This window comes from Prenolepis imparis, unplaced genomic scaffold, assembly GCF_030444845.1.
Source record: "Prenolepis imparis isolate NDT839.2.m4 unplaced genomic scaffold, iyPreImpa1.0 SCAF_91, whole genome shotgun sequence".
Lineage (NCBI taxonomy): Eukaryota > Metazoa > Arthropoda > Insecta > Hymenoptera > Formicidae > Prenolepis > Prenolepis imparis.
Window position 1 is genome coordinate 94932 of NW_028141249.1, and position 13550 is coordinate 108481.

Below are 13550 nucleotides of genomic sequence, written 5' to 3' on the forward strand. Positions count from 1 at the left end.
GCACCAGAAAGTGGTGCGTCACGGCGCTTCGGAGGCCCCGTGTGCATGCGAAAGCGATTCCCGGGGCCTCCGAGTAGCGCCAGGAGGACCACCGTCAGGTTTAGCAGGTCGGGAAATGGGCCTTCCGCCCTTTCCCATCCCCGCATAACCCGAAGCCTCCCCCGAGGTGGAAGGTATGTGTTTAACACATTCCTGACGCAAAAAAAAAAAAAAAAAAAAAAAAGGTTAGGTTAGGTTAGGTTAGGTTAGGTTTAACAATAAAACTAAAAGTACGAATACAAAGAGGGAGGCGGAAATCCCTAACAGCAAAAGGGATGAGTCGGGACACGACACCGAGAAGATGGACACGGAGAGTGACCATGGCTCGGGTCGGGATACACCGGCTATCGGTAAGGAGGAGAGACGCCCGTCTTCCGCGAGCATGAAGTCCTCGGGTAAAGTCGAGGAAATACGCTCCAGGGTTGGGGCCAAGGAGGCGATGAAGTTCAGCACGGAGCTGAAGGATGCTGCTGCATCGACTCCTCTTCCCCCGGACGCGGACTTCCGGATGGAAGAAGTTATCCGGATCAGTGGAGCGAAGGGAAGAATGAAGAGCGGCAAGGGAAAGAAGAGAAGGAGAATCAGGTCACCTGCTCAGTATTCCTCTACGGAGACAGAGGAGGTGGAAGTGGAAGTAGAGGACGTGGAGGAAGCCGTAGAGACGGCTAAGGGGCCGATAGATGTTCCCAAGAGAGGAAGGGGATGGCCTCCCAAGGAAGGGTACGGCCTATACATAGGACGCGCTAAGGCGAAGGAGGAGGAATACCTCCAAGTCGAGAGGGAACTAGAGGAGGAGTGGACCGAAGCGGCCAAGACTCGGTCGATGAAGGTTCTCAAGGGTGAGATCATCGAGGACGGTGAAGAGGCGGAGGTGGAGAAACGGGAAATCCCTGATCTCCCCGCCTCCGAAATTATAGCGGAGGTCAACAAAGTTGTCCAGGTGATTAGGAAAATTTCCTCTTTCACCAAAGGGTACAAGGGGACCTCCCGCAAAGTCCTCAAGGAAGCGGCAGAGGTGGTCACAACGGCTACTAAAGAATTATGTCGCCGGACGGCAAATGAGGAGAACCTCAAGCTGAGGGAGGAAAACCGCCAATTGAAAGCGGAAATAGCCTCCATGATCGGACGGTTCAAGGATTTCGGGTGGAAATTCGGAATCTGAGGGAGGAATTTGTCACCTCCGGAAAAGGGGGTGACAATCTGGCCGCCAAGGAGGACACGTCTCTAGCCAACCTCAAAACGAAGGGAAAGTGCAGCGACAAGGGCGTTGCCCTTGGACCGACTTTGATAGGACAATGTCCTATCAGGCAGAGAGGAGTGGGGACCACCGAGATCCTGTCAACAGGAGAGCGAACTTGCAATAGGCAACATAGAGGCCTCGATCATCAAACAAGTAGGTGAGATGATCAATGCAAGATTCGCGGCGGTCGAGGAGAGGCTCCCACCGGAAAGGAGCTTTCGACCTCCGGTGGGAGCTTCTGCCAATAAGACAGTACCGGCAGGGGCGAAGGCTCCAAAAACATATGCTGCAGCAGCGGCTGCAAAATCCGGCGACGAGCCCAAGGAGAAGAGGGTGCTGAGGAGCAAGACTTGTCAACCTCCGCAACCCCCAAAGAACTCCGCTCCAACAAAGAGCGGGCCAAAAGTTGGCGTGACGGCAGTGCAGAAACCGAGGATTACTTTAATCCAAGAGGTCTGCACTGACGTCAAAATACTCTCTGCTCCTCATAACAGGAAAGAGGAGCAGGAGTGGATGGTGGCGGAGGCGAGGAAGAAGGGGAACAAGAAGAAGAAGGGGACGAAGAACTCCGAGAATCCTCCTCAGCCTATCAGGAAGGAGGCAAGAGCTCTACCGATAGTAGCGGCAGCGAATCGGGGAGCAGCAGCGAAAAAGGGTACAGCGGCAAAGGAGACCAGTGGAGCGGCTGAAAAAGGATCCAACCAAAGGTCAACATCCGCCCCCCCAGGAGAGCGGCAATCCTAATTAGCATGCCATCTCATGGGGGAAACGAGATGGAGACCACGGACGCCGACGGAGTGGCGACCCAACGGTCTTTGGGCGAAGCGATGGCCGGAATCCAGAAGGAGATTCGTCTGCAGGATTTCGGCATTTCGTCGTTGAAACCAAAGAGGGCCGCCACTGGGGGCCTATTGTACGAAGTGGCCGGGGAGGGGAATGCCGAAAAGGCGAAACTGTTGGCGGAGGCCTTGAAGAAGTCCCTTGAACCCAAGGGAATCAGGGTCTCCGTCCCTGTAAAGAGGTCGGAGATGCGTATCTCCGGCCTGGACGACTCTGCGACAGCAGAAGGCGTCTTGGCCTCATTGGCTGGGGCAGGAGGCTGTCTCGAGGGGGATATCAGGATCGGGAAAATATCCAGGTCCCCCCGGGACGGCCTGAGTTCTTGCTGGGCGCAAGTCCCGTCTATAGCGGCCAGTAAGATAGCGAAGGCTAGCCCACTGATGGTTGGTTGGACCACAGTGAAAGTGGAAGTACTGGAGGCCCGCCCGCTACAGTGCTTCAGGTGCATGGGCGCGGGTCATACTCGCGCCACATGTAAGGCTGAGACAGACCGCAGCGGTCTTTGTTACCGCTGCGGTAAAGATGGGTGGATGCACAGAGCGGCCTTGCTGCCCGTATTGTAAAGATCACGGGCGCAAGGCCGACCACAGGTACGGGGGGAGGGCCTGTGCCTATGCGAAAATAAAAAGGGGAGGGAACGGAAGCAAGCAGGAGCAGCCGAAGAAAAAAGAAGAAGGGGGGTTAAGGGGAAGCAAGTACCCGAGAAGCCAGCTCAAGTAACTGCTGATGTTGGGGAGGCTGGCCTGGAGGAGGTGAGCAAGGTGTAATTATGCCTCGTGACAATGCTCATCTCCTCCAGGTTAATATTAACCACTCGGCCAGGGCACAAGACCTGCTCATGCAACACCTGGCTGAGTGGGGCATCGACCTGGCGGTAGTGGCGGAGCCGTACCAGATCCCACAGCAGGGAAACTGGCTGGGGGACACTTTGGGCTCCGTTGCCATTGTTGGAAAAGGAGAAAGGGAAGCCCTACCATTATCCCTAATGGGGAAAGGGGAGGGCTTTGTGTCCGGAAGATGGGGGGAAACCGTCGTAGTAGGGGTGTACTACTCTCCCAATAGGGATCTCACCCAGTTCGAGGAGTACCTGGGTAGGTTGGCGGACGAAATAAGCCGCCACCTCCCGGGCCGGGTCTTGGTCATGGGGGACCTAAACGCCAAATCGGACGCGTGGGGTTCCCCCGTGACCAATGCAAGGGGTGAGATCCTGGAAGAGTGGGGGGCACAACTCGACCTTCTGGTCATCAACAGAGGGTCGGAGTTTACCTGCGTGCGGGACAACGGGGGATCCATCGTAGATGTCACATGGGGATCCCCTCAAGCCGCACGTATGGTAAGTGGCTGGCGTGTGATGGTGGGGTCGGAGACCCTATCGGATCATAGAAATATAAGGATGGAGGTCTCTGACCCCTCCTTAGGACGCCGGCCACGCCCCCGAGAGGAAAGACGCGGTGCACCTCTGCCACCCCGATGGGCGCTCAAGCGCCTTGATGAGGACGCCTTAATGGCGGCCGCCACAGCCAAGGCGTGGGAAGAACCTCCCGCGCCTGACGCCTGCGACGCAAACGAGGAGGCGGCCTGGTTCCGATCGGCAATGACGGAGATTTGCGATTCCGCCATGCCGAGGAGCCAGGCCAATCATAAGAAGAGGGGAGTGTACTGGTGGTCTCAGGAAGTATCGCGACTACGCGCGACGTGTATCCGTTCGAGACACCGGTACACCCACTGTCGACGCAGGCGTCACACTGCTGACGAGGCGGCCGAATTGTTGGAGGTATATAAAGAGGCGAAGAGATCCCTCCAACGAGCCATTAAGGAGGCCAAGGCCCGGGCCTGGGACGAGCTCCTGGAAACCCTCAATAAGGATCCGTGGGGGCGTCCATACCGGATTGTAAGGAAGAAGCTGCAGTCCGGTGGACCCCCGATCACAGAGGGTCTCCAACCCGACGTGTTAGAGGAGGTGGTCACCACTCTCTTTCCTCCGGACGCGGAGGAAGAGGGCGGGGACAGACCCTTGGGTCCAATAGTCCAAAATCAATGGACGGAGGACCTAAGGGTCACCGGGAAGGAGCTCGTCCAAGCGGTTAAGCGGCTCCGGGCTAAGAACACTGCTCCGGGGCCGGACGGAATACCGGGCAAGGCCTGGGCCATGGCCCTAGGCGTCCTCGGGGGCCGTCTGAGACAGTTGTTTGACAGTTGCCTCAAGACGGGACGGTTTCCCAATATTTGGAAGGAGGCCAAACTGGTTCTCCTTAGGAAAGAGGGGCGCCCCGTAGACTCACCTGCGGCGTACCGCCCCATTTGCTTATTGGATGAGGCGGGCAAGCTATTCGAAAGAATAGTAGCTGCCCGCCTCAGGGACCACCTATCGCGGGTAGGACCCGACCTGGCGGAATGCCAATGCGGATTCCGAGAGGGCAGATCGACGATCGACGCTATTATGCGCGTCAAGGCCCTCTCGGATGAAGCAACGGCAAGGGGCGGCGTGTTGATCGGGACGAGTTTAGATATCTCGAACGCGTTCAACACGCTGCCCTGGGAATGCATCCGCGAGGCACTCCGGTACCACCGGGTGCCTCGGTACATTCAGGATGTGGTCGGGGACTACTTCAGCGATAGGTGGATATCCTACACGGGGCGGTACCAAACGCCGCATCGCAGGAGGATGAGTCGGGGGGTTCCGCAGGGGTCGGTCTTAGGACCACTCCTGTGGAACCTCGGATACGATTGGGTGTTGCGGGGCGCACTTCTCCCGGGCATGCACCTAGTGTGTTACGCTGACGATGCGCTGGTGCTTGCCCGGGGCGACAATTGGGAGGGGGCCCGCCGACTTGCATCGGTGGGTCTGGCACTCGTTGTTGGACGGATCCGCGCTTTGGGACTGAAGGTGGCCCTCCAAAAGACCGAAGTTATTCACTTCAACGGTCCAAGGAGGGGACCACCTCGGTCCCATATAGAGGTAGAGGGAGTCCGAATGGAGGTGAAGCCCCATTTGAAATATTTGGGACTCACGCTCGACAGCCGATGGAACATTTCTGTCGCTTAGCCCCCCGGATAAGGGCAGCGGTCAACAGTATTGGTTGCTTGCTGCCCAACATCGGGGGGCCGAGGGAGAAGATCCGTCGCCTCTACATGGGGGCGATCGGATCCATGGCGCTCTACGGGGCACCTGTGTGGGCGGGCGACCTGATGGTACCCAGTCAAAGACTGCTGCTAGGTCTGCAGCGAAGGCTGGCCATCAGAATCGTCCGCGGTTATCGCACGGTCCCCGTGGAAGCGGCATGCGTGGTGTCGGGGTCGATACCCTGGACCCTGCTGGCGGAGGTGTACAAGGAACTGTACGAGCAGAGGAGGGACCTTCGCCAGCGGGGCCTGGCCCTGACACCGAAAGCGGCAGAAGTGGCCCGGCAAAGGGCAAGACAGCGCGCAGTGGAACGATGGTCGGAGGAACTACTCCGACCGAGGGCCGGTCTGCGCGCTGTCCAAGCAATTCAGCCGGTTCTATCGGATTGGCTGTCGAGAGATTTCGGACTCTCTTATAGGGTTGTGCAGGTGCTCACCGGGCACGGGTGCTTCGGTGAGTACCTGCACGATAAGGCGCGGAGGGAGCCAACGACGAAGTGCCACCACTGTACGGAAGTCAGGGACACGGCGCAACACACAGTGGAATTCTGCCCAGCATGGGCGGAACAGCGCCGTGCCCTGACCGATGCAATAGGGGGAGATTTGCAGCTCTCCAGCATCAAGGCCATGCTGGAGAGCAAAGAAAAGTGGAGCGCCGTCGCCTCCTTCTACGAGGACGTCCTAACGCGGAAGGAGGTGGCGGAAAGGGAGAGAGAGGAAGACCCGGACGCCGACCCGATGCGTCGCAAGAGGGCTGGCGTCCGGAGAAGGAGATTCGCCGCAGCCGCGGCGAGAGGATAGCGGGAAGGAGTTGTGCGAAGAAGGCGGGATCGGGAGAACAGTGTTCCCCAGATCCCGCCTCGGAGGGGGGGGAGAGTCGTTCCTCTAGGGGGACGGCTCTTCCCCTCGCGAGGAGGTTCTCTCGGGGACCGTGGCCGAATCCCAACCCCCTCTGGGGGCGGAGGGAGCCCGATCCCCGGAAGAAAACCAAAAGAGAGGCGGAATGGAGGGGACACGATCCTCGCCCCACGGGACGAGGTTCACGGGCCCCTCCCTCCCGCTTAGGGATACTCCCTCTCTCGAGGGGGTCTTCCGAGAGGTGCCCCCCCCGTGTCACGGCCGAATCCTAACCCCCTCCGGGGGCGGAGGGAGCCGTGACACGGGGGGGCGGAGGGCTCGCAGGATCTTTGGAGCGGGGGCTTCGGAGATCCACTGCACGCGGGCTCTCACGAGGGGGAAGAGAATGGGTGGCCCCATTCTCTTCCTTCCAGGACCGGGGTAAAACCCGGTCCTTTTATCAAGGTTTGGAGCGCAAGCTCAGCGTGCAGCGACTCCGGCGTATGCGAAAGCGATTCCCGGGGCCGCTGCACAAGCGCTCAGAGGGCCACCGTGTGGTTTTAGTGGGTCGGGGGAGTCCCCGGGACGCATTTGAGTCCCGGTGGGCGTTGATCCCAGCCCCACATAACCCTCTCACCTCCCCCGAGGTGTGAGGGTATGCGGTCGCGCATTTCCACACGAAAAAAAAAAAAAAAAAAAAGGTTAGGTTAGGTTCTCTCTCGTGGTGGAAGGCACCCCCATAAAGGTGGGGACCCATATCAAGTACCTGGGTCTCCACCTGGACAGCCGTTGGACTTTTGGCGAGCACTTCCGCCAATTGACCCCGAGGGTGGAAAAAACAGCGATGGCGCTATGTCGTCTACTTCCAAACCTCGGGGGACCGGGTGGGAGTGTTCGTCGATTATACGCGAGTACGGTCCATTCAATGCTGCTGTACGGGGCCCCGGTATGGGCGGAGAAGGTGTGCGCCACCCGCAAACTGAGGGACTCGATCCTCAGAGTCCAGAGGCGGGTGGCGTGTAGAATCTGTCGGGGCTACCGTACAGTAAGCGGTGTAGCAGTGGGGGTGCTCTCTGGAGTACCCCCTGCAGACTTGTTAGCCCGCATGTACGCCGAAGTTTATAGGTGTACACGCGGGCTACAAATGGAGGGGATTGTCATAACGGACCGTACTCGTTGTGCCATAAGAGTCCAACAGCGACGGGTCCTGATAGAGAGATGGACCGGCCGCCTCCAAGACCCGAGGCTGCCGGGCCGCAGGACCGTCGAGGCTGTCCTTCCCTGCCTGAACCAGTGGCTCGGCAGGGAACATGGGGGTGTCACGTACAGGATGACCCAGGTGCTCACCGGGCATGGATGCTTCGGTGAGTATCTGGGTCGCATAGGCAGGGAGAGGACAACAAGCTGCCACCACTGCGACCATCCAAGGGATGACGCCCAGCACACCCTCGCGGATTGTCCTGCGTGGGTGGGCGAGAGGGCTGACCTGGTGGCCGCAGTGGGGCGCGACCTGTCCCTGCCAATGGTAGTATCCGCAATAGTCGGTGCGAAAGAAAGGTGGGGAGCTTTTTCCTCCTTCTGCGAGAGTACTCGAAGGAGGAAGCGGAAAGAGAGAGGGAAAGGGCCGGGAGAAATACCTGGCCCTCAGAAGAAGAAGAAGAGAAGGATGAACAGGAGGAGATGGAAGACGGGGACGGGCCCCCTCTTTTCCCGCCATCGGCGAGCTTGCTCGTTTGTGGTGGCGGGAATCGGGGGGGGGCGCACCCCCAGTGTAAGAAGAAGGAGTAGCGAGGAGAAGGGGGGCGTGCCCCCTCCATCCCCGCCGTTGCTGGGCTTGCCCACTTGTGGCGGCGGGGATCGGGGGGGGTACGCCCTCAGAAAAAGGAGGAGAATAGGTGATGAAAGCGCGGAGGACGGGGGAGGGCCCTCTCTTTCCCCGCCATCGGCGAGCTTGCTCGTCTGTGGTGGCGGGGATCGGGGAGGGTCCGCCCAACACATACCCGCGTCACACTATGACGCGGGATGAGGTCTGCGGGTGGGGGCTGGGGACGTTTAGGTCCCAGGGCTCCGAGCGGGCACACTCGAGCCGTGACCCCGCCCCCCAAACTTATGGGAGGGCGCGGCGTGGGGTTGATACCGCCCTGCGCCGCAACCGCGAGAACCCGCGCTTACGGGGGGAAAGTGTCGCCTTCTGCGGCACTTTCCTTAGGAGGGATAAAGGCGGGGGGGGCGGCCAGACGGCATGGGATTCCAGCATCCTGGCCGTCCCCCATTAACGCCCGAGAAGGTATCCGTAGTGGTTTTAGTGGGTAGGTCTTGCGCCCCCTGACCGATCCATACGTGGATCGGCCAAGGGGGGCAAGGAGTCCCACATAACCACCCGTCCTCTACCCGGAGGCGGGGGTATCCATGAGGATTTCCACTACGAATCAAAAAAAAAAAAAAAAAAGGTTTAGCCTATATCTCTCTCGTGGGATGCGGCCTTGCCGTGGCGAGAGGGCTCACCCCTTGCAAGAGGATAGTCTTGCAAGGGGTGCTAACAGCATCCCGTACCCGAGTAACGTCGGGTACATCAACTCCCCGAGTCTGGGAGTTTTCCCCAGTCCCGGGGAGCCCTCCCTTTGGGAGGAGGGGGCCCACTTCCCCTACAGAGCTTCGGCTCGTATGTGGTAGAGGATGGCGACCTTGAATACAAACGCCCGGTGGCATGGCACCGTTAGGAGAGGGCATTGCACGGCGCTTCGGCGCTTGCCCTACCGCCATGCATTTTGCGGCCCGGGCCGCGGGGTTCTTGCTCTGTTTTCCCGGGGGGGTGTTTTCGGGGGTTTTTCTCCCGGGGGTATTCCCCCCGGGGTCTCGGGGTGGGGATTTCATGCGGCTTGGGCCGCGGGGGAGGGGACCAGCTGTGATCACCCGAGGGGCCTTGCCCGGAGGGTTTAACCCGAGGGGCGGCGCCCGGAGGGGATCACAGCGGTCAGTCGCCGGGGCCGCTCGGACGTATTCCGAGGCGGGGCCCGGCGACAAGAAGTACCCCAGGGTGCTGGTTGGGAGTTCCCAGGCTGGGTAGCCTGGGTCTCCGTCCCAGCGTCCCTGGGGGGTAGCCGAGCCCGGGCCACTCGGACGTATTCCGAGCTCGGGTCGGGCGCGGCGCGGAGGTCACGCGCGGTTACCCGAGGGGCTTTGCCCGGAGGGGTTACCCAAGGGGCATAGCCCGGAGGGTGCCACGCGGACCTGCCGCCGAGGCCGCTCGGACTTATTCCGAGGCAGGGCTCGGCGGCGAGAGCAGGTACTCCTGGCCGGTCGGGACCGTTTCCCCTTCCGAACCGGCCGGTCAGGAGAGGCGTAGTCTCTTCCGCTGGACGTGATTCCCGGCGGGGGGACGTGCTGGTCGCCACGGCGGGCAAGGTGTGGACGGGGAGCGGCGTCCTCACCCCAACCGTCCGTGGGGCCCCCTGGGTGGCGCCACCCCAGCGGTGCCCGCGCTGTCGGAGGCGCGGGACCCCCGAAAAACCCGTGTGCGGTGTCAAAGCTTCACACGGGGGAGTAAGGGGCTGGAGCCGGGCCAGGGGGGGTCTTTATCCCCTCTGGTTTCGGCATAGGTGGGCTCCCGGTGAGTCCATCGGGCCCGGCCGGCGGAGTGTGCCGGTCACGTTTCGGGCACTTCGTCGGTCGGTGGGAGATACGCCGGCCCACCGAGCCGCTGGGGGTAGTGGGATTAACTAAAAATGACGGATCTAATTACAACAAAAAAAATAAATACGGGCAGTAACCCCTCGTTTACAGCGGGGGAGAACGGAGAAGAAGGAGAGAACAGGAGGGCGACGAGGAACGGAGCAAGCTCGGCTCCCAACACCCCTGTCTCCACTACAACTGAGGGGGCCTTGACTCAGGAACGGGTCAGGAGTCTTATAGGGGATGCTTCTCCCAGAGTGGTTCTGGACCGCGTGCAAATGGGAACAGAGGAGGCTGTTGGGGGAACGTTTGTCCCTCCAACAGACTATAAAAAGCGGGAGAGACTCATGAGGGACAAACGCCGGAAGAACGTAAGGACGGAAGGCTATTCAAAGAAGAGGACGTTAGGGACATCCTTGACCCCTTTGTCTGCGGCGTTAAATAGCGACGATGAGGGGGATGCGGAGGAGAACCGGAGTAGAGATAGGTCCTCCCTCAACTCTGGTTCGGAGCAGGAGGAAATGGACATCATGGGGACTACTCCCGATGACGTCCAAAAATAAGGAAGGGAATGCCTTATAGCACAGGGCTGAAAATCGGCGTGCAAGCAGTTCGCCGCCAAATGAAGAAGGAGGAGGAAGAAGATACCTACCTCCAAGCGGATAGAGAGCTTAGAGAAAATTGGCTGGAGGGGTGTAGCACCCGCTCCATGCAGGTCCTTCTGGGATGCCCCTCTGAGGAGAGGATGGAGGACCAACGCGGGCTCAGGGATCTCACTGCCACAGAGATCGTTGCAGAGACAATGAAGAGTGTGGGGGCGATTAAGAAAATATCCACTTTTACGAAAGGCTACAAGGGTACCTCTCGTAAAACTCTCAGGGAAACTGCCGAGGTTTTTACCTCGGCAGTGATGGAATTATGCCGCCGGACACAAAGCGGCGAGTCTAGGAGGCTGTTAGAAGAAAATAACAGGCTTAAGGAAGAACTAGCCTTAACGAGGCAAAATATGGAAAAAATCTTAGGGGAGGTCCAGGTACTGAGGGGAGAAATCGCTTCCCTTCAACGAAGGGAGGCTTTCCTTGCCTGTACCCCCTCCCCCATGGAAATCTCCACCCAGTCTTCCCGAAAGGGAGAAGGAGCTGCTATGAGGATAGGGGAGGGAGGTAGTAAGCCCCCCATCACCACCCTGGGGGGAAATCCCAATTTCATCGCCATGGAGGCCAACATCTCTAAACGGATTATGGAGATGGTCTCGGCCCGTTTGGCGGTGGTCGAGGAGAGGCTTCCGGCGGATAAAGACTTCCGCCCCGAGCTCGGGAATTCCTTCTCTAAAAAGAGGGAACCGCCTGGGGCCGCCCCCCCGACATCATACGCAGCAGCGTTGAAGTCCGGGGGGAGGGTCCGGGAGGAGATGCTCGAGAGGGCTAATCCCTCTAAAGCTTCCACATCCCGAGAGGGGCGGAAAAAAGCTAAGGGCGCTGCGACAGCGTAGCCTTCCAAAGCCCCAGCAGCTCCACTAAGGAAGTCCGACACACCGCAGCAGACTAAGATAGCTGTGGAAAAGGGCAGCTTCACCAAAGTGGAATCAAGGAGGAGCAAAAGGAAGGCCAATAAGCCTTCCGTAGAAAAGGCGCAGCCCCCAAAAGGAAGTTTGCCTAAAGGGGGCAACGCCGAGAAGAAGAAGGGGACTCCTAATAAAGAGGAAGCAGTGCGCCTGAAGGCTGGGGATACCCCTCAGCCTCAGGCGAAGAAGAAAACCAAAGTCCACCCCCCCAAGAGAACGGCTATACTGATTAGTATGGCCGTTCAGGGGGGGGACGCTATGGAGGTGACGGATTCCGCCGGGCAACCTGTTAATAGGCAACTCGGGGAGCTTGTAGCGGGGGTCTAAAAAGATGTTCGTCTCAAGGACTTCGGGATCCCCACTCTCAAGCCGAGAAGGGCTGCTACTGGCGGCATCCTCTACGAAGTAGTAGGAGAGGGGAGCGCAGACAAAGCGCAGAAACTTGCGGAGACCCTCAGGGCGGCTCTGGAGCCGAAAGGAGTGAGGGTCTCCGTACCCGTAAAGATGGCCGAGCTCAGGGTTTTTGGCCTAGACGACTCGGCATCCCCAGAGGGAATAGTCGAGGCCTTGGCCTCAACTGGGGGCCTGTCCTGAGGGGAACATCAAGGTGGGTAAAATCACCAGATCCCCTAGGGGCGATCTGGGGAGTTGCTGGGTGCAATGCCCGGCTCTTGCAGCCAGCAAGATCCTGCGCTCGGGTCCAATACAAATAGGATGGATCACGGCAAGAGTAGAAGCCCTGGCGGCTCGTCCACTGCAGTGCTACAGATGCATGGGAGCGGGCCACACCAGGGCCACGTGTACGGCCGAGGTGGACCGCAGCGGACTATGTTACCGCTGCGGAAAGCCCGGCCATACAGCTGCCGGCTGCACAGACCGGCCTTGCTGCCCGTTCTGCCGTGACAATGGGCGCAAGGCTGATCACCGGTACGGGGGAGGGGGATGCTCCTATTCCCGTGCCGGAAAGAAAGGGGGGGTCAAAAACTCAAAAGAGTTAAGCAAAGATAAGGGGAAGGAGAAAGAAGAAGGAGAGACAACTCCCCTCCCCCCCAAGGATGCGGCCCAAGTGGCCCCTAGGGAGAATTGCCAGGAGGAGGCGGCTGTGCAAACATAAATGTTGCACAATAGCCGCCTTCTCCAAACAAATATTAATCACTCCGCCAGGGCGCAGGACCTATTATTGCAGCACATGGCGGAGTGGAATATTGACTTGGCGGTGGTGGCGGAGCCATATCAGGTCCTCCCAAGAACAAATTGGTTAGGGGACACAGTGGGCTCCGTCGCCATTATTGGGGACAGGGGGTCAAATTCCCTCCCGCTCTCCATTGAGGGGAGCGGTGAGGGATATGTGATCGCAAAATGGGGGGAGATCGTCGTGGTGGGGGTCTACTTCTCGCCAAACAGGGACCTTGCCCAATTCGAGGCATATCTGGGACGGGTGGGGGCGAAGATTAACCGTTTCCTGCCCGGCTTGCTATTGGTCATGGGGGACCTCAATGCCAAATCTGGCGAGTGGGGTTCTCCCGTGACCAATGCAAGGGGCGATGTCCTTGGTGAATGGGGGACGGAGCTCGATCTCTTAGTCTTAAACAAAGGATCGACTCACACCTGTGTGCGGCAGAACGGGGGATCAATTGTCGATGTGACATGGGGATCTCCCAGAGCTGCGCGCATGGTGACCGGCTGGCGTGTGATGGGGGGGTCTGAGACCCTCTCTGATCACAGATACATACGGATGGAGGTCTCGGACCCCTCCTTGGGCAGTCAGCCGCGCTCTCCAGGCGGGGGTAGACCACTGCCCCCCCGATGGGCGCTCAAGCATCTCGACAGGGACGCCTTGAGGGTGGCCGCTATTGCAAAGGCGATGGAGGAAACTCCCGCGCCTGGTGCCTGTGACGTGGATGAAGAGGCGGCCTGGTTTCGAGCGGCCATGACCGATATATGTGATACGGCCATGCCGCGGTGCCAGGCCGACAATAAAAGGAGGAGAGTGTACTGGTGGTCCGCGGATATAGCGAGGCTCCGAGCCATATGTATCCGGACAAGGCGCAGGTACACCCGTTGTCGTCGCAGGCGCCATGAAGAAGCAGAGGCCGAGCTGTTGGAGGGATATCAAACTGCAAAGAAATCCCTTCAGCGAGCCATCAAGGAGGCGAAAGCTCAGGCATGGGACGAGCTCCTGCAGACCCTTGATAGGGACCCGTGGGGGCGCCCTTATCTGATCGTTAGAAAGAA